This window comes from Hordeum vulgare, chromosome 6H (assembly GCF_904849725.1).
Source record: "Hordeum vulgare subsp. vulgare chromosome 6H, MorexV3_pseudomolecules_assembly, whole genome shotgun sequence".
In the NCBI taxonomy this organism is placed as follows: Eukaryota; Viridiplantae; Streptophyta; class Magnoliopsida; order Poales; family Poaceae; genus Hordeum; species Hordeum vulgare.
The window spans coordinates 506,420,957-506,435,183 of record NC_058523.1 but is presented as its reverse complement, the minus strand read 5'-3'; positions in this window follow the sequence as shown (position 1 = coordinate 506,435,183).

Here is a 14,227-nt window from a genome sequence, read left to right as displayed (position 1 = left end):
CCCCCCCGGTGAACTCCCGGAACCCATTCGTCATTCCCGGTACATTCCCGGTAACTCCGAAAACCTTCCGGTAATCAAATGAGGTCATCCTATATATCAATCTTCATTTCCGGACCATTCCGGAAACCCTCGTGACGTCCGTGATCTCATCCGGGGCTCCGAACAACATTCGGTAACCAACCATATAACTCAAATACGCATAAAACAACGTCGAACCTTAAGTGTGCAGACCCTGCGGGTTCGAGAACTATGTAGACATGACCCGAGAGACTCCTCGGTCAATATCCAATAGCGGGACCTGGATGCCCATATTGGATCCTACATATTGTACGAAGATCTTATCGTTTGAACCTCAGTGCCAAGGATTCGTATAATCCCGTATGTCATTCCCTTTGTCCTTCGGTATGTTACTTGCCCGAGATTCGATCGTCAGTATCCGCATACCTATTTCAATCTCGTTTACCGGCAAGTCTCTTTACTCGTTCCGTAACACAAGATCCCGCAACTTACACTAAGTTACATTGCTTGCAAGGCTTGTGTGTGATGTTGTATTACCGAGTGGGCCCCGAGATACCTCTCCGTCACACGGAGTGACAAATCCCAGTCTTGATCCATACTAACTCAACTAACACCTTCGGAAATACCTGTAGAGCATCTTTATAGTCACCCAGTTACGTTGCGACGTTTGATACACACAAAGCATTCCTCCGGTGTCAGTGAGTTATATGATCTCATGGTCATAGGAATAAATACTTGACACGTAGAAAACAGTAGCAACAAAATGACACGATCAACATGCTACGTCTATTAGTTTGGGTCTAGTCCATCACGTGATTCTCCCAATGACGTGATCCAGTTATCAAGCAACAACACCTTGTTCATAATCAGAAGACACTGACTATCATCGATCAACTGGCTAGCCAACTAGAGGCATGCTAGGGACGGTGTTTTGTCTATGTATCCACACATGTAAATGAGTCTTCATTCAATACAATTATAGCATGGATAATAAACTATTATCTTGATACAGGAATTATAATAATAACTATACATTTATTATTGCCTCTAGGGCATAATTCCAACAGGCCCCGCAGCAGGCCCAGTCCGGTGCGCAGCGCCCCCAGGCCCAGGCCTCGGCCGACCTCTTCCTCAGCGCCATCCAGGCCGGCCCATGGTAAGCCCCGGCCTTCTATTCCTTTCTTTCGCCTAGGTGGAGTATGCTAAGTTGCGCCCCCTGTTGGCCCGTTAGGTATATAGGTTTTTGGAATTAATATAAATTCCGATAAATAGACGTATATTAGAACGCCCGTAATTTTTATTTCGTAAGTCGGATCGGAACGTGTTGAATATGGTTTTGGGGTAGTTTTGCGCGTAGAATACGATTTCACAACTTGCATAATTGTTTGACGTAGTTTAGCGTGCCAAATGCATAGATTAACGTGTTGTTTCTATAGGATCCGTTTCGTAGTTATTTCTCATGCGTGTCCGGATAGCCCGTATGCCGTAGTAGAAATGTTCATGTTTTAGGGCCCCCTTTGCCATGTATTGTAGAGTAGTCGGTGGTATTTTTGCGTGTAGGGATTTGCCGCTAGTTTATTTTCCGTGTTTAGGATAATATCTCGCATTTACGTGGGGTGAAATTATTGTTGTGCAACCCCACATGTTTTATATGTTTTCGGGGTAGAAAAATCCATAGGATTTTTCTGTGCAATTAGTTTTAGCTTTTGAGTAAGTTAGTTCGCGTGATATTTTGCCATGTTGCCGTCTTGTCTATTTTGTAGGATTTATTTCGTGCTTCGTTTGAAAGAGTTGTCAACTAGAGAGTTGTTCTTTGATGATTAGTCTAGCCCCTGGTATTTTTAGTTGCAATAGAAATGCATGTTTAGGTGTGGTTTGCTTGCTCTCAAGTTGCTAGAAATAGTGTTGTTTTAGGGATGCTGAAATATTTCTAAGTCTGGAATCTGTTATATTTTGTTGCTGTTTTGTTTTGCTTCTATCTTCTATCTTCTGATCTGTAGATCTTTTGAGGTTGGTCCAATGGAGTTAGTTGTAGCCTTTGTGTTTCTCTAGCATGCTGTGAATTTGCATGCCATTTGGAGTCCTGTAGCTTATGGTTTTGCTGCTGTCAACATGGCTTCAGATCGAAAACTGTACTTTCATGAAGTGTAATTTTCACTAAGTCTGAATCTGTGTGTGAGAAGCCATTTTGTGACTTCTTTCCCTAGTGATCCTTGCTTCCATGTTAGTTGTTGTTAGTTGTTTGTTGTAGTGCTTCTTGCCCTCTATCGTGTCATGCCTTGGTTGATTATATTTGAGTTGTGTAGCTCGTAGTTGTGTGGCGTAGAAAGTGCTATCTGGCTGATTTTGGCAGATTGTAGTGATTTCTTGTTTTGCTCGTAGTTGTTGAACCGTAGCTCCGATTTGATCATGCCCTATATGAAACTTGCTTAGAATCTCGTGTAGTTTCATTTTCTCTTGCTGGTTGTATGTTTTGAAGTGCTCGTGACCGTCGTTGCACACATATTGCATTCATGCAATCATATCTTGCGGTGCTTGTATCTTTTGACCCGTAGCTCCGTTGGAGATGTTCTCTATGTGTAAATTGCTTGTAACGAAGCGTAGAGTCACGTGAACCTATTTGTTTTGCTGTTTAACAACTATTTAAATGTGTTAGATCAGATGTGGACAGAATTGTAAATTAACGTGTGAGGTCGTCTCGGAGATGCTATATGTCATTTTCCGACCTCATTTAAAATGCCTAGATAGGTAGTTTAATTACGCTTCACCTCTTGCCATGTTTAACCACATTTAATATTCTCGTGTATCTAATCGGGATAGAACTAAATAATTAACATGGAGTTTCGTCAATATGCAACTCGTTGCATATTGAACTTCACTTAATGTGTATTGTTTGTTTGTGTGATTTGCCATGTCGTGACTTGCATGTATTCAGCTGCTCATGCATCATATGTGTTGTGCATCATGTGGTGAATTCCGTGTGTTGATTTGTGTTTCCGGTTTGCTTCGTCTAGATAGAGTTCCGCAGCGTGCCGGATTGTGAGGACCCGTTCGACTATGTCGGTTCGTCTGCTTCACGGAGGCATTCTTCTTCCAAGCGGGATCTCAGGCAAGATGACCATTTCCCCAAATACCATTACTATCATTGCCATGCTAGTTTTATCGCTTCTATCGATTATGTCTTGTTGCCTAGCACATGTTAAATTTCAGCCTCTCAACAATGCCATGAAACCTTCACCGTGTGCAACCTAGCAAACCACTGATTGGCTATGTTACCGCTTGCTTAACCCTGTGTTAGCGTTGCTAGTTGCAGGTGCATTGCTTCCATGTGAAAGCATGGGTTCCTTGTTATATCACCATATTTAAATGCTATTTAATTTAATGCACCTATATACTTGGTAAAAGGTGGAAGGCTCGGCCTTTCTAGCCTGGTGTTTTGTTCCACCTTTGCCCCCTTAGTTTCGGCTACCGGTGTTATGTTCCATAATTGAGCGCTCCTAACACGATCGGGGTTGTTATGGGGACCCCATTGATAATTTGTCTTAGATTAAAGCTGGTGTGGCAAGGCCCAACTTTGGTACTACATTTGCCTAATCACCTAATGAAATTGCATAGGGACTTTCCGGACCCCGAGGATAATTTAATCAACCCCCCGGGCCAGTGCTCCTCATGAGTGTTGGTCCAAATTGGGCAGACTGCGGGGCCAGCACGGGGCAACTCGAGGTTTGGTACCTGTAGGCTTTTCCATCCGTCGTGTCCTGAGAACGAGATACGCGGCTCCTATCGGGAACGTCGACACGTCGGGCGGCCTTGCTGGATTAGTTTTACCTTTGACGAAATATCTTGTGCATCGGGATTCTGGTGATGCTTTGGGTGATCTCAGAGTTGAGGTTTTCTACTAGGGAATCCGACGAGATCGCGAGCTTCGTGATTGAGGATTTCTATGCGGCTTGTGGTAATTTATGATGGACTAATTGGAGCACCCCTGCAGGGTTAAATATTTTCGGCAAGCCGTGCCCGCGGTTATGTGGCAACGTGGAAGTTTTATTTAACACTGGTTCTAGATAACTTGAAGTTAACTTAATTAAAATATGCCAACTGTGTGCGTAACTGTGACTGTCTCTTTCGTGAGTTCCTTCTCCGATCGAGGACACGGTGGGGTTATGTCTGACGTAGGTAGGTGTTCATGATTATTCTTTTGATCAATAGTAGTTCATGTCCGCTATGCGTAGAACTTCCCCCCTCTTATTTCTTGTACTCGTAAGTTAGCCACCAAATATATGCTTAGCCGCTGTTGCAACCTCACCACTTAACCATACCTCCCCTAATAAGCTTTGCTAGTCTTGACACCTTCGAAAATGAGATTGCTGAGTCCCCTGTGGCTCACAGATTACTACAACACCAGTTGCAGGTACATGTAAAGGTTACTTGTCGCGAGTGCGTTGATTGTTCATTTGGAGTTGCTTCTTCTTCTTCTTCTTCATCGATCTAGGATGGGTTCCAGGCGACAGCCTGGTATAGTAAGGATGGACGTCCTTCTTCTTTTCTCGTTTGTTTTCGTCCGTAGTCGGACCCTGCTCTTCTTCATGATGATTATGTATTGTACTGCTGTGACTCTGATGTAGCTTGTGGCGAGTGTAAGCCAATTCTAGTCAAAATGCTATATTGCCATGTGCTAGTCGTCGTAATTGATCTACTCATAATGTTGCTACATCTTGTAATGAATTACTCTCCTTGCCTTGTTGCTCCAACAATGAAGCTTATACTTCCTACAAGTGCATCTAGTGCCCTTATTGATTTTGGTGGTTTGAAGACTTATAGGTTAAGGAACTAATGTCTTTATAAGTGTACATATGCTCTATAAGTCGCTGAGGAGTTTGAGTTATATGATGAATATCGACCCTTAAAAATGAATATCTTCGGCTGAAGAAATTGGTCTTACCTTAAAGACTTTGATCACCAAGAAATTAGAATGAAATTGATATTCCTCATGAAGATATTGAAGATGAGGAATTCGGTGTGTCCTGAAGAAAATCAGCCTGAAGACTTTGAAGCGTGAAGATTTACTCTTTGTGTTTCATTTTCTGTACTCTTGAGTCATAGGAACACCGTACTGTTAAAGGGGGTCGAAGTAATACTACAAAATGAATTTCCTCATGATGCTCAACCCAAGGCTAAACCTATCAAAGCCTCAAAGTGAGGAATATGAGAGATATGAGAACTTTCACAGTTGAAAGTTCCGACCGTTGCCGCGACATGCACCACCTCACTAATCTCATCCACCCAACGGTCACATTATTTAAGGGCATTTATGTCAAATCATGTTGGGATGCTCCTAGGCTATAAATAGCTGCCCCCACAACAACTAGTTGGTTGGCTGCTCCGAGAGAAACTTACACTTGTCATTTAGAGCAACCCAAATTCCTCACAGTCTTCGAGAGTAAATCATCAAGTGAGGAAATACCCCAAACACCAAACCTCAAACCAAAACCAAGTGATTGAGCATCACTGAAGAATTTGTTCCTGTGTGGAACTGAAGCCTTTTACCTTTGAGGACTCTGCATCCTCCAAATGGTTAGGCGTCATAGTCTAGAACATCCAACAGTCAATTGTGGATCGCCGGGTGACCGAGTTTGTGAGGGTTTAGAAGTCTTCCCTGAAGACTTACCATGAGTGTTGGGCAAGGACTGTGTGTCCTTAGCTCAAGGATAATACGGTAGGGAGTGTGTGTCCCGGGACTGTGTGTCCTTTGGTTTCAATACCAAGCCGCTCCAAACCAGACGTACAACCGTCACAGCAGTTGGAACTTTGTCATCAACAATTGTCTTGATCGTGATACGGGGTCTATTTCTTCAACTCTTTCATTTCCTCAGAATTGTATGTTGAAGACATTCATCTGTGTTGTGTGAAGAATTTGTCTGAAGACTTTCTCTTAATTTCCTCAACCTCAAATTCGTCATTCGAGTAAATCTTCTCATGCGTTCTGTTTACCTACGTATTGTGCAAACCGATTCTCATAATCTTCACCAAGTAATCTGTTGTAGTAGTCTTTGCACTTCTAATCATGTGCTATTTCTGCTGCACGTAATTCATCATTGAGGAATTTCCTCACAAGGAATTTTCTCAGCTATGAAATTCGAAAAATCAACAATTCACCCCCCTCTAGTCGATATAACGCACTTTTAATTGGTATCAGAGCAAGGTACACCCTTGTTCTATGTGATTTTGGTTTAACCACTTGGAGTTTTAGTTATGTCGACTGCAGGTATGATCAAGGTTACTGCAGGATGTCCTACCTTCGAAGGAAAGGACTTTCCCTACTGGAAGACCAAGATGCAGATGCATCTTCAGGCTATTGACAATGATCTTTGGCACATTGTGGAACATGGTATTCCCTCCATCACTGCTACGATCTCTACCGCTGATGTGAAGAAATTCAAGAAACTTGATTCTCAAGCGAAGAATATCATCTGTGGCCATCTGAGCAAAGGTCAGCATGGCAGAGTGAGTGCTTTGGGCACAACTAAGATTATCTGGGATAGGCTGTCCAAAGTCAATGAAGGAATTTCAACTCAGCGTGACTCTCGTGTTGATGTTCTTCTCAATCTCTTCAATCGCTTCAAGAGGCTTGACAATGAAAGTTGCCAAGATACCTTTGATCGCCTCACTGGCATCTCAAATGAACTGCAAGCACTGGGAGCTTGAGACATCACTGACCATCAAGTTGTGAAGAAACTTCTAAGATATCTGGATCCATCGTTTGACACACTCGTTCTGATGATTCAAGAAAGAGGAGACTATAAAATGCTTGATCCTGCTGATATACTTGAAAGACTCAATACTCATGAATTACAACAGGAAGAAAAGAGAGATCTCTATCGACCAAGCTACTCAAGACCTCGTGCGCTAAAGGCCAAAACAATTTCCTCATCTGAAGAAGAAGACTCAAATTGCAGCATTGGTGACCCTGAAGAACTTGGACATGAGCTTGCAATGCTTGTGAAGAAATTCCAGGAATTTACAAGGGGTGGTTAGTTTGGTAAATCTTCAAAGAGAGATATGAGGAAATCATAATCATCATCTGAGGACTACAAGAAAATAACCTGCCACAAATGCAAGAAATCTGGTCACTATATTGCTGATTGTCCTCGCTCGGTGAAGGAATCAAAGAAGAAGAAATACAAGGATGAAAGTTCTGATGACTCGAAGAAAAAGAAGAAATCTTCAAAATCCTCATCCTCAAAGCCCTCATCGCACAAGAAGACTAGTTTCAGAAAAGTTCGGGCAGTCATTGGCAAGGAAATGGATTCGGAGGAAGAATCTGAGGAATGTGATGAAGAGGAAGGTTCTGAAGAAGATTCAGAGTCTGGAGTGGCTAGTCTTGCACTGGCTACCACTTTTTTCGACAAGTCAATCTTCAACCTTGGAGAAAATGACAACGCTATCTACACTGATGACTATGCTGATGACTTAGCTCCAACTTATTGCTTCATGGCAAAAGGTTCAAAGGTACTGAATGACACTTCCTCTTCTAACTCAAGTGACTGTGAACCTGATGATTATAAAAAACCTAGTTACAGTAAACTTGCCAACATTGCAACTAAACAACGAAGTGCCATTGAAAAGATTCAAAAATTGCTAGACAGAAATGATGATCTGTTGAATGATGAAATTAATCGTACTCAAGTCCTCACTGAAGATGTGAAAAGTCTTCAGTCTAGATTTGATAGTCTTCAAGATCGTTATGGAACACTCTTGGCTGTTCAAGAGAAAATTTCCTATAAATTTCTTCAAAGGAAACTTGATCTTGAGAAGTTGAAGATGTATCATGATGATCTTCGAATGGAAAATGATTCATTGCTTTTTCAACAGACCAGTGTCGCTCAGGTTGAATTTACTCCACCATGTCTCAAATGCATTGAACGTGAAACTGCTAATTCTTCACCAGAATCATCAAATGCTTCTATTGCTACAAATTCTTCAACTCCTCCCGTGGTATCAAATTCTTCACTTGAGGAAACCACAAATGCTACTGACGAAAATGCAGGGCCGAAGGAATTTTATGTGACAGGCATGTACAAAAGTCTCAAAGGGTATCAAACCCTTTGTGATGTGCTCAATAAGCAGATTTTGAACAGGAACCCGAGGAAAGAAGGAATAGCCTTTGAGAGGAAGTTGAATGCTGATGGATCATACTAGAAACCTGAGCAGTACCCCAAAACCTCATGGGTTTCTGCTAAAGGACCTCCTGTTGATCCATCTACTCTAACATGTGTGAATTGTCCTATTCCTCAGATGAGTCATTTGACTCAAACTATAAACTATTCAAAAAAAAACTTGTGAGGAATTTTCTCGATATGTTGGAACTAACTGCAGGAATGGATCACCCCTGAGGAAAATCTGGGTCCCAAAAGTTGCTTGGAAAATCTTCAGGTGAATTTCCCCATCACACCACCTGTGAAGAACCTAAATCCCAGATCAAATTCCTCAGGTGGACGAAAGTATTCAAGAGGATCAAAATCCTCAACTATTCAATACTATGCTAGTACTCGTGCTAATGCTTCAGATATGCAGGGAAATTATAAGGGATATGAATATGAGCATTATTCCTCAAACCATTATGTTCATAAATCCTCAAAGAACTTCTCTGCCTATTCATTTGAGTACTCTAACCCCCTACTATGAAACGAAGTGCATTGGCTTCAATGCCCCCTTTCTCATATGGTGCTCGCAGGATGATGAACTCTTTGCCACCCCTTCAGATGTGGGTGGTGAAGAAATTGAACTAATCACTTCTGCAGGTCAGGTCTCCAGATGAAAATCAGCATCTGAAGAATCTGCTGGAGACCTGAGGAAAATGCTTGATTGGACGCAAGCTAAAATTGATGAAATGATAACATTTCATACGTCCTCAAATTTACTGTTTATGATGAAATTCCTATCTGATGAAATTGAAATCATATTCTTCAAGTCTGAAGCATATGAGATGGTAAGCTGTACTAATTCATCTATAGGATGACAAACCCAAGAGTACTGAGTGGGTTCTTGAGAGTGGTTGCACAAACCACATGACTAGTGATAAAAACTTGCTGACGAATATGCCACTGACTCCATCACCTCTGAAGCAAATCACTTATGCTGACAAAGGTAAAAGCAAGGTATTGGGACTTGGCAAAGTGGCTATTTCCAAGGACAGGCACATGGACAAAGTCATGCTTGTCGAATCCCTTAGGTTTAACCTCATGTCAGTCTCAATGATTTGTGATCTTGATATGGTTGTTATCTTTGGAAAATATAGATGTGTAGTCATCATGCAATCTGACAGATCCAAAGTCTTCAAAGGCTTTAGGAGAGAAGATTTGTACATTGTTGATTTTTTCACAGGTCCTCAACCAGCCACATGCTTACTAGCAAAAACCTCAGAAGGCTGGCTATGGCATCGAAGACTTGGTCATGCATGCATGAGGAATTAGCACACGCTGGCATAAAAGAAGCATGTCATTGGCATGGAATCAGTCAGATTACTCAAGGACCACCTATGCGGTTCTTGTGAGTCTGGAAAAATGACCAGATCCAAACACCCCTCAAAGACTATCATGACTACTACTCGTCCATTTGAATTGCTTTACATGGATATATTTGGACCTACTCATTATGCTACTCTAACCAATGCAGCATCCTTATATGGCTTTGTCATCGTTGATGACTATTCTCGATATACTTGGGTACATATCATTTTGTATAAAACTGAAGTGCAGGAAGTCTTCAAACGATTTTCCTCAAGGGCCCCGACGAACTTCGGCGTAAAGATCAAACACATCAGGAGTGACAATGGGACAGAATTCAAAAACACTAGTATTGATGATTATCTTGATGAACTTGGTATTACTCACGAATTATCTGCTCCTTATACTCCTCAACAGGATGGCGTTGTTCAACTCAAGAACAAGACTGTGGTTGAAATGGCATGGACTATGCTTGAAGAATATCAGACTCCTCGTCGCTTCTGGCCTGAAGCAATCAACACCGCTTGCCACATCATCAACATGGTATATCTTCACAAATTCCTCAAGAAAACCTCATATGAACTCCTCACTGACAAGAAACCCAATGTAAGTTATTTCAAAGTCTTCGGTGCAAAATACGAGATTAGAGATCCTCACCATAGCTCAAAATTTGCACCTAAAGCACATGAGGGTTTTATGCTTGGTTACGGAAAGGACTCGCACACCTACAGAGTCTTCAACACCTATCACAACAAGGTTGTTGAAACTATAGATGTGTGGTTTGATGAAACTAATGGCTTGCAAAGAGAGCAACTGCCTCTTGTGCCAGACAAATTATCTCCTGAGGAAGCTATCAAGTTCAAAGCTACTGAAGATATCGTTCCTATTGAGGAAATTGCTGAAAAAATCGTCCCCAGCACTGATGAAATTCAAGAACGTGCACCTGAAGAAATTGTTCCAGATCAAATTCCTCAGCTAGACAAAAGCTTCAACCAGCTCATCCAAGGATTGCAAATGAAGTAGAACTTGACAAAATCCTCAATGACATCAGTGTGCCAGGTCCTCTTACTCGCTCAAAAGCTTCACATTTAGTTAACTTTTGTGGGCATTCCTCTTTTGTGTCTATCACAGAACTCTCAAAAGTTGCTGAAGCCTTCATGGAACCTGAGTGGATTCAAGCCATGCAAGATGAATTTCTTCAGTTCAAGCTAAATGACGTGTGGGAACTCGTCAAACGACCTGATCCTCGCAAGCACAATATCATCAGCACCAAGTGGATTTTCCGAAACAAGCAAGATGAGCATGCTCAAGTGGTGAGGAATAATGCACGATTTGTAGCCCAAGGCTACACACAGGTTGAAGGAATTGATTTCGATGAAACTTTTGCACCTGTTGCTAGACTTGAAGCTATTCGAATTATACTTGCTTATGCTAATCATCATAACATTACTCTATATCAAATGGATGTGAAAAGTGCATTCCTCAATGGTAAGCTTGATGAAGAAGTATATGTTTCTCAGCCCCCAGGTTTTGAGCATCCGAAGCATCTAGACAAAGTCTTCAGACTCAAAAAGGCACTCTATGGCCTCAAGCAAGCCCCTCGGGCGTGGTACGATACATTGAAGGAAATCATCATGAAGAAATGCTTCAAACCTGGTTCACTCGATCCAACTCTTTTCACAAAATATTATGACAATGAACTATTTGTGTGCCAAATATATGTCGACACCATTATCTTTGGTAGTACTGACAAATGTTACAGTGATGAATTCGCTTACATGATGAGTGAAGAATATCAGATGTCTATGATGGGGGACCTGAAATTCTTCTTAGGTCTTCAAATTCGCCAGCAACGCAATGGCATCTTCATATCACAGGAGAAATACCTCAAGGACATTCTAAGGAAATTCAACATGCATGAATGCAAAGGCACCAAGATTCACATGCCTACCAACGGCCACCTTTGCACTAACGAAAATGTTAAAGATTTTGATCAGCAGGTATATCGCTCGATGATTGGCTCTTTATTGTATCTATGTGCATCTCGGCCAGATATAATGCTTAGTGTTTGCATGTGTGCTCGCTTTCAAGCAAAACCGAAGGAATCACACCATAAGGCTATGAAGCATATTCTTCGATACTTAGCTCACACACCAACACTAGGATTATGGTACCCCAAGGGCTCAAATCTTCATCTCGTTGGATATTCTGATTCTGATCATGTTGGTGACCGTGTGGATCGCAAGTCAACATCTCGCACTTGCCATTTCCTCGGAAGATCATTAGTCTGTTGGTCCTCAAAGAAGCAGAATTGGGTTTCTCTCTCCACTTCCGAAGCTGAGTACATTGCTGCTGGATCCTGCTGTGCTCAACTGTTGTGGATGAAGCATCAACATGAAGAATGTGCCCCTCTACTGTGACAATGAGAGTGCAATCAAGATCGCCTACAACCCAGTACAACACTCGAAGACTAAGCACATCCAGATTCATCATCATTTTCTTCGGGACCATGTCCTCAAGGGCAATATCATCATTGACCATGTGAAGACTGACGATCAACTAGAAGATATTTTCACTAAGCCCTTGGATGAGAAAAGGTTTTGCAAGTTGCAGTGTGAGCTAACTATCCTAGAGTCTTCAAATATATTGTGAAAACATGCACACATCCTAACCCTTATGCAAAATTGATGACTTATATGTGCAACACACGAAGAATCGATTTTCTTCAATCAATGAAGAATATCACTCCTGGTGTGAGGAAATTAATGAAAAAATTGGTTCTCAGGGCCCTACGACAATTGTACGCGGCACCTGAAATCATCATTCTTATACGGTGGGTCACGCCACCACCCAACTTTGAAATTCTTCAAGCTCTTTTTCGTCAATGTTGAAATTCATCAATCTGACACTTTCTCACAAATCCTCAACTTTTCAAAATCTTCAAATTCTTCAAAACGTTTGATGATTTTCATTTGCATATATATATATATATATATATATATATAGAGAGAGAGAGAGAGAGAGAGAGACTGATATTTCAAAGTCCTCAACAACATTCATTTATAGCTCAATCTTCAATTTGATATTTCATCTCAGTGAATGCGATCGGACCCGACTCCCCTGTATGCTAAGCTCAACTCAGTCTGTTCATTTCTTCATATGCGTTGTACTTGACTCTTGTTCAAAATACTCAATGTGTCCTTGTCAGCTGAGGACTTTGCCACGAAATCCTCAAAAATTCAAAAATCATTTTTATAACGTTACACAGTAACTGACCCACTTCTCACGATCGGATAACCACGAACTCCACCGCTTCAGTCGTGGGCTCCACGTGTCATGCGGAGACGAATGGGCAAGGGCAGTTCGGTCCGAAAGTTTCAGCCGAACAGTTTTTCACCTGAGCTATAAATAGGCCCTTACCCCCCTGAGTCAAAACTCTTCGTCCTCTCATCTTCTCCGCTCGAGCTCAACCCTAGCGCCACCACTAGCAATCTCGTCGCCGGTGAGGAAAAGCTTTGCTGGCTTGCCCTCGCCGTCGGCGGACTCACGCCGACCGTGGAAAATCATATTCTGTTGCCGCCGTAGCTGATTTCAGTTGCCAAGTTAGGGCGTTGAAGATCTGAACTAAGGAACTTCCCTTTTTACTGCTCCAGTTCTTCATATTCTTCACTCGGGGTAATTAAAATCCTATTTTACTTCCTCTAGTGATCTTTTAATTCACATTAGGCTCGCGAAATCTATTTTTCCTCAGAGTGTCTGTCAGCCATGCACACTCATTCCTCAATCACTTGAGGAATTTCACTAAGCCACTAAAATTCTTCATGAGATTCCTCAATTGTGTAAATTCTCGAATCTACACAACTCTAGAACCCAAGATCAGAATGCTTAGTCAAATTTCTCAACCCACTGGTCAAATTCCTCAACTTCTAAATAATTTCAATTTCTTCAAATCTGAGAACACATATGACCTCTCCAAATTCTTCGCACCTATACTCTGTTCACAGGTACAAAAATGTCAGCTGATGAATCTCTAGGTTCTCATCAACTTAAATCATTTGCAGTATTCCTCGAAGAAACTTTACCCGTGTCATCAGAATCATCAAGAGTTCAAATTCCTCAGCAAAAGCCTAAGTTGAAGAAAATGGAGGATGACCGGAAGCAGAAGCGAGGAAAGAAACTTGAACAGAACACATCATTTGAAATTCCTAAAGACATATATGCTGACTGTTGCACTCCAGATGAAGTAATTCATGGTAAAGAAACCATGGCAAAGCGCAAAATAAGGCTTCATAAAATTGAATGCAGGTGGGATAAGGAGTGGAAGGAGTACAGATATGTTACTCCAAAGTATGTGAATAAATTCTCCCTCAAGCCACATTGCAAAAGGCCTCCATAGGGTGATCACCAAGTCGCTCATCCCTCAGGAGTTGAAACTATTGTGGATTACCCTCATAAGAAAGACAAATATTTATCTAAGTTACAGAAGAAGGCAGAAGCAGCTCTTGATGGGGTTATAGTCCTAGGGTAGGGTCATAGGCCTGACCTATAAGTCCTACCCAAGGGCACCTCATTATTAGCTTAAAGGTCACAAGATACCTACCAACTGGATTAAGACAACCTCTTGTCCACTCGGTAGAAAATCACTCGGAAGATCATCTTATACTCGACGACTAGATTCCACTCGGTGAAGACCAAAAGCCAGT